Source organism: Bubalus kerabau, chromosome 1 (genome assembly GCF_029407905.1).
Source record: "Bubalus kerabau isolate K-KA32 ecotype Philippines breed swamp buffalo chromosome 1, PCC_UOA_SB_1v2, whole genome shotgun sequence".
Lineage (NCBI taxonomy): Eukaryota > Metazoa > Chordata > Mammalia > Artiodactyla > Bovidae > Bubalus > Bubalus kerabau.
In genome coordinates, this window is record NC_073624.1 from 225,429,049 (window position 1) to 225,435,182 (window position 6,134).

Here is a 6,134-nt window from a genome sequence, read left to right on the forward strand (position 1 = left end):
ATACACAGAAAAGCATCTGGACCTTATCCTGAGGACACTAGGGAGCAACTGGAACAAGAGTCCAGTGCTATCTGTAATATTTTTTTTAAGCCCAGAGCACCTGCAGACTAACGAGTCAGACCCCATCCTGAAAGTGAAGTTGTAATGGTGGTTTTTGAGTGGGAAACATGAGATGTTATTGGATCTCAGCTCCAATAGCCCCTCAGAGACCAAGATCCATAAAGCATCCATTTTCCCTCTCACACAGTCCTAAGGCCCTCAGGCGAGTTCAGACATTTCAGATAGAATTAGGGATATCAGCAAAAATACCCTCAAAATAAAAATCTGAGACTCAGGAGAATCTCCTAGGGAAAAATATTTCGACAAAACACACACCAAAAGAAATAGCACATTGCTTGCTGTCAAGAAATGGTTATCGCACTGACCACTGTGGGACCAGAAGGAAGAGGTTATTTCATTTATCATGTATCTAGGTGGGGGTGCGGGGGGGAGGGAAGGTGGGAAGAAAAAAGACTTTACTCAATAAACTGCAGTGTCAAAATATACGGCATTTTGCCTCCTCACAATTTGCCTTCAGACTGTTGAACCCACACCTGTTTTGACAAGACTTCAGCAAGCTCCTCTGTACTGCTCTGCCCCATTTTCTGCCAAATAACTAGCCACCCACAAAACTCAGCAGAGACCCCAGGAAAAAAGACAGGAAAAGAGAGAAAAAACAAGACACCCACCTGCACTTTTTTTGTAAGGGCCTTTAGGAAGTCACAAGCCTGCATTCCTGGGTCTCTCACAGTTCATTTCAGTCACTCAGTCGTGTCCAACTCTTTGTGACCCCGTGGACTGCAGCACCCAAGAACTCCCTATCCATCCCAACTCCTGGAGCTTACAAAAACTCATCTCCATTGAGTCTGTGATGCCATCCAACAATCTCATCCTCTGTTGTCCCCTTCTCCTCCTGCCTTCAATCTTGCCCAGCATCAGGGTCTCTTCCAAGGAGTCAGTTCTTCGAATCAGGTGGCCAAAGTATTGGAGCTTCAGCTTAAGCATCAGTCCTTCCAATGAATATTCAGGACTGATTTCCTTTAGGAAGGACTGGTTGGATCTCCCTGCAGTCCAAGGGATTCTCGAGAGTCTTCTCTACCAACACAGTTCAAAAGCATTAATTCTTTGGAGCTCAGCTTTCTTTATAGTCCAACTCTCACATCCATACATGACTACTGAAAAAAACCATAGCTTTGACTAGATGGACCTTTGTTGGCAAAGTAATGTCTCTGCTTTTCAATATGCTATCTAGGTTGGTCATAACTTTTCTCCCAAGGAGTAAGAGTCTTTTCATTTCATGGCTGCAGTCACCATCTGCAGTGATTTTGGAGACCAAAACAACAGTCTGTCACTGTTTCCATTGTTTTTCCAATCTATTTGCCATGAAATGATGGGGCCAGTTGCCATGTTAGTTTTCTGAATGTTGAATTTTAAGCCAACTTTTTCACTCTCCTCTTTCACTTTCATCTAGAGGCTCTTTAGTTCTTCGCTTTCTGCTGTAAGGGTGGTGTCATCTGCATATCTGGAGAAGGAAATGGTGACCCCCTCCAGTATTCTTGCCTGGAGAATCCCAAGGACGGAGGAGCCTGCTAGGCTACAGTCCATGGGGTCGCTAAGAGTCAGATACAACTGAACAACTTCACTTTCACTTTTCACTTTCATGCATTGGAGAAGGAAATGGAAACCCACTCCAGTATTCTTGCTTGGAGAATCCCAGGGACAGAGAAGCCTGGTGGGCTGCTGTCTATGTGGTCGCACAGAGTCAGACACTACTGAAGCGACTTAGCAACAGCAGCAGCAGTATCTGCATATCTGAGGTTATTGATATTTCTCCCAGCAATCTTGATTCCAGCTTGTGCTTCATCCAGCCCAGCATTTCTCACAGTGTACTCTGCATAAAAGTTAAATAAGCAAGGTGATAATATACAGCCTTGATGTACTCCTTTCCTGATTTGGAACCAGTCTGTTGTTCCATGTCCAATTCAAACTGTTGCCTCTTGGCCTGAATACAGATTTCTCAGGAGGCAGCTCAGGTGGTCTGATATCCCCATCTCTTTCAGACTTTTCCACAATTTGTAGTGATCCACACAGCCAAAGGCTTTGACATAGTCAATAAAGCAGATGTTTTTCTGGAACTCTGTAGTTTTTTCGATGATCTGATCCTTCCCATTCTATTGTTTTTGTCTATTTCTTTGCATTGATCACTGAGGAAGACTTTCCTATCTCTCCTTGCTATTTTTTGGAACTCTGCATTCAAATGGGTATATATTTCCTTTTCTCCTTTGCCTTTCGATTCTCTTCTATTCACAGCTATTTGTAAGGCCTCCTCAGACAATGATTTCGCCTTTTTCATGGGGATTGTCTTGATCACTGCCTCCTGTACAATGTCAGGAACCTCTGTCCATAGTTCTTCAGGCACTCTATGAGATCTAATCCCTTGAATCCCAATGACCTCACCACCAACCAATCAGAAGAATTTCTATGAGCTGATCACACCCTCCTCTTTGAACCATTACTATAAAACTCATCACTACCCCTTCCAGGTCAGTTTTGAGGGCATTACCCCACTGAGGTCCCCTTTGTGTAGCAAAGCAATGAAGCTATGCTTCTTCACCCAAAAATCTGTCTCTGAAATTTAATTCGGTGTCAGGGTTCAGAGGCCAGATTCGGCTTGAGAGAAGAGGGAACTGCATTTTCATGTCCTGAGAGAGCCAAAGCAGAGAGACTAGCTCAGAATCACCAAATGGAGGTGTGGTGGGGAGTGTGAGTATTAGGAAATTAACCTTGAAAGATACATCATGCCCAATCCATTGGCTGAATAAGATAAAACTGTGAGGTGATGATTGGTGAAATAAGGAACTGAATGAACCATTTACTTCTTAAATGGGCTAGAATTTGAAATGATCTGTAGTCATCTGCTATGCAGTAATTAAAGCCTCTTGGGACCACTTTTTTTTTTTTTTCTAGCCATGATTGCATTGACCATTTCTACACAGGTTTCAACTAGCTTCAAATGGTGTTATCTGACAGTTCTTCATGTCAGTCAGTACTTCCTGCCCTGGGCATCCCTCAGGGAACCACTGGGCACTCATTTATGTAACACCCAAGAGTGTAAGAGAGTTAAAGCCCATGGGATACCCCCTGACCACAGAATGGGTCATGGTGGCTAATATATCATTCTTCTTCTTTCTTTTTTTAGATGAACAATTCTGAGGCCTGTTTGATCAAGCTCCTCAGAAGCTCTCAGAATCAGTTGACTGGTAACAGTACCTAAATCAATAAGAAAACTTTTTAATGGCCTTCCCACCTTTCCTTTCTTCATTTCTCTATCTCTCATGCCTTCTCCCTAGAATCACATTCCTAAATAAACTAACTGCACACCGGTCTCTCCCTTGTTTCTGCTCCCAGGGGAAGCCAAGTTAAGATATGTGCCATTTACAGCAAGGACTCTGGCTCCTTCAGCTTCAAAGTTTCTCCAAGGCTGTGGCTGTGAAGATGAGTGAGACCCGTGATGGGAAGCTGGTGTCTGAGTCATCTGACATCCTCTTCAAGTGAAAGGTTCCTGTGGTCCCTCCCAGCTTCCTACGCGCTCACTCCTGCAGAAGAAGCTGAGCAGGGGAGCCTTGGAATGGGAGACTTGAGGCTCAGCCCTGGTCCTCAGCCCACCCTGGGGAGAGTCAACGCTCTGGGGTTCCCCTTTTTGCCCATGCCCTCAATTTAAAAAAGGCATTTCAAGTGTCTTTTTCAGAATAAAGCCTCAGTTAGCTCTGCAACCTTCCACTCTCCACCACCAAAAAAAAAAAAAAAAAGTAAAATACAGGTGCCATTTAGTGCCCTCTTCAGTGTTTGTTTTTAAGTTGTGACCCACAGGACTCTGGGTTTATTCACTAATGCAACATATACTCACCCTGTTCCCATTGTGAAACTGGCACTTTTCTGCGTTTTGAGGATATGCTGTAAACAATGTTCCTATTCACACAGAGTTTGCATGCAACATGGGAGAAACATGTAATAGTCAAGTAAACAGATAAACAAGATTATGTCAGAGAGTGATGAAGAAAATAGACAAGATGAACATGGCAGTGATAGAGGGGACAGTGGCTGTTTGCTGCTGCTGCTGCTGCTGCTAAGTCGCTTCAGTTGTGTCCGACTCTGTGCGACCTCATAGACGGCAGCTCACCAGGCTCTGCCGTCCCTGGAATTCTCCAGGCAAGAACACTGGAGTGGGTTGCCATTTCCTTCTCCAGTGCATGAAAGTGAAAAGGGAAAGTGAAGTCACTCAGTCGTGTCCGACTCTGCGACCCCATTGACTGCAGCCTCCCAGGCTCCTTGTCCATGGGATTTTCCAGGCAAGAGTACTGGAGTGTGTTGCCATTGCCTTCTCCAGACAGCTGTTTAGATAGTGTAATAAAAGAAAACCTTTCTCAGGAGGTGACATTTGAGCTCAGCTCTGAATCTCAGGAAGGAAATAGTCCTGAGAAGATCTTACGGAAATATGTTTTATGAAAAAAGCAGCAGTGAGTACAAAGACCATAAATTCCAACAGCAACGCCTGGGGCCCACACAGCAAGTGGGAGACTGTCCTGCCCTGAAGAACAGTTGGAGAAGGGGAGGGTTAATCCAAGTGGCCAACACCAGAGTGTACACAGACTTACCCCTCCCCTCAAATCACCAAAATACCCTTACTGGGTAGAGTTCAACACTTTTTTTTTTTTTTTTCAATTTTTTTCTTTTTAATTTTATTTTATTTTTAAACCTGAAACACTGTATTAGTTTTGCCAAACATCAAAATGAATCCGCCACAGGTATACATGTGCTCCCCATCCTGAACCCTCCTCCCTCCTCCCTCCCCACACCATCCCTCTGGGTCGTCCCAGTGCACCAGCCCCAAGCATCCAGTATCGTGCATTGAACTTGGACTGGCAACTCGTTTCATACATGATATTACACATGTTTCAATGCCATTCTCCCAAATCTTCCCACCCTCTCCCTCTCCAACAGAGTCCATAAGACTGTTCTATACATCAGTGTCTCTTTTGCTGTCTTGTACACAGGGTTATTGTTACCATCTTTCTAAATTCCATATATATGTGTTTGTATACTGTATTGGTGTTTTTCTTTCTGGCTTACTTCACTCTGTATAATAGGCTCCAGTTTCATCCACCTCATTAGAACTGATTCAAATGTGTTCTTTTTAATGGCTGAGTAGTACTCCATTGTGTATATGTACCACAGCTTTCTTATCCATTCATCTGCTGATGGGCATCTAGGTTGCGTCCATGTCCTGGCTATTATAAACAGTGCTGTGGTGAACATTGGGGTACACGTGTCTCTTTCCCTTCTGGTTTCCTCAGTGTGTATGCCCAGCAGTGGGATTGCTGGATCATAAGGCAGTTCTATTTTCAGGTTTTTTAAGGAATCTCCACACTGTTCTCCATAGTGGCTGTACTAGTTTGCATTCCCAGCAACAGTGTAAGAGGGTTCCTTTTTCTCTGCACCCTCTCCAGCACTTATTGCTTATAGACTTTTGGATCGCAGCCATTCTGACTGGTGTGAAATGGTATCTCATAGTGGTTTTGATTTGCATTTCTCTGATAATGAGTGATGTTGAGCATCTTTTCATGTGTTTGTTAGCCATCTGTATGTCTTCTTTGGAGAAATGTCTATTTAGTTCTTTGGCCCATTTTTTGATTGGGTCATTTATTTTTCTGATCTCATTCAAATATGAAGGAGAAATCAAAAGCTTTTCAGACAAGCAAAAGCTGAGAGATTTCTGCACCACCAAACCAGCTCTCCAACAAATACTAAAGGATATTCTCTAGACAGGAAACACAAAAACGGTGTATAAATTCGAACCCAAAACAATAAAGTAAATGGCAATGGGATCATATTTATCAGTAATTACCTTAAACGTAAATGGGTTGAATGCCCCAACCAAAAGACAAAGACTGGCTGAATGGATACAAAAACAAGACCCCTGCATATGTTGTCTACAAGAGACCCACCTCAAAACAGGGGACACATACAGACTGAAAGTGAAGGGCTGGAAAAAGATTTTCCATGCAAATAGGGACCAAAAGAAAGCAGGAGTAGTA

General features: G+C 43.4%; 1 long non-coding RNA gene across 1 annotated transcript; it reads left to right on the top strand.

Annotated features, from left to right (window-relative positions):
* The first annotated feature begins 2,645 nt into the window (after nucleotides 1-2,645).
* LOC129634795 (uncharacterized) lies at nucleotides 2,646-3,804 on the top strand. The gene is made up of 3 exons (XR_008705908.1): nucleotides 2,646-2,802; nucleotides 3,239-3,299; nucleotides 3,448-3,804. It is a non-coding gene; the product is annotated as an uncharacterized LOC129634795 (long non-coding RNA).
* Nucleotides 3,805-6,134: the final 2,330 nt, after the last annotated feature.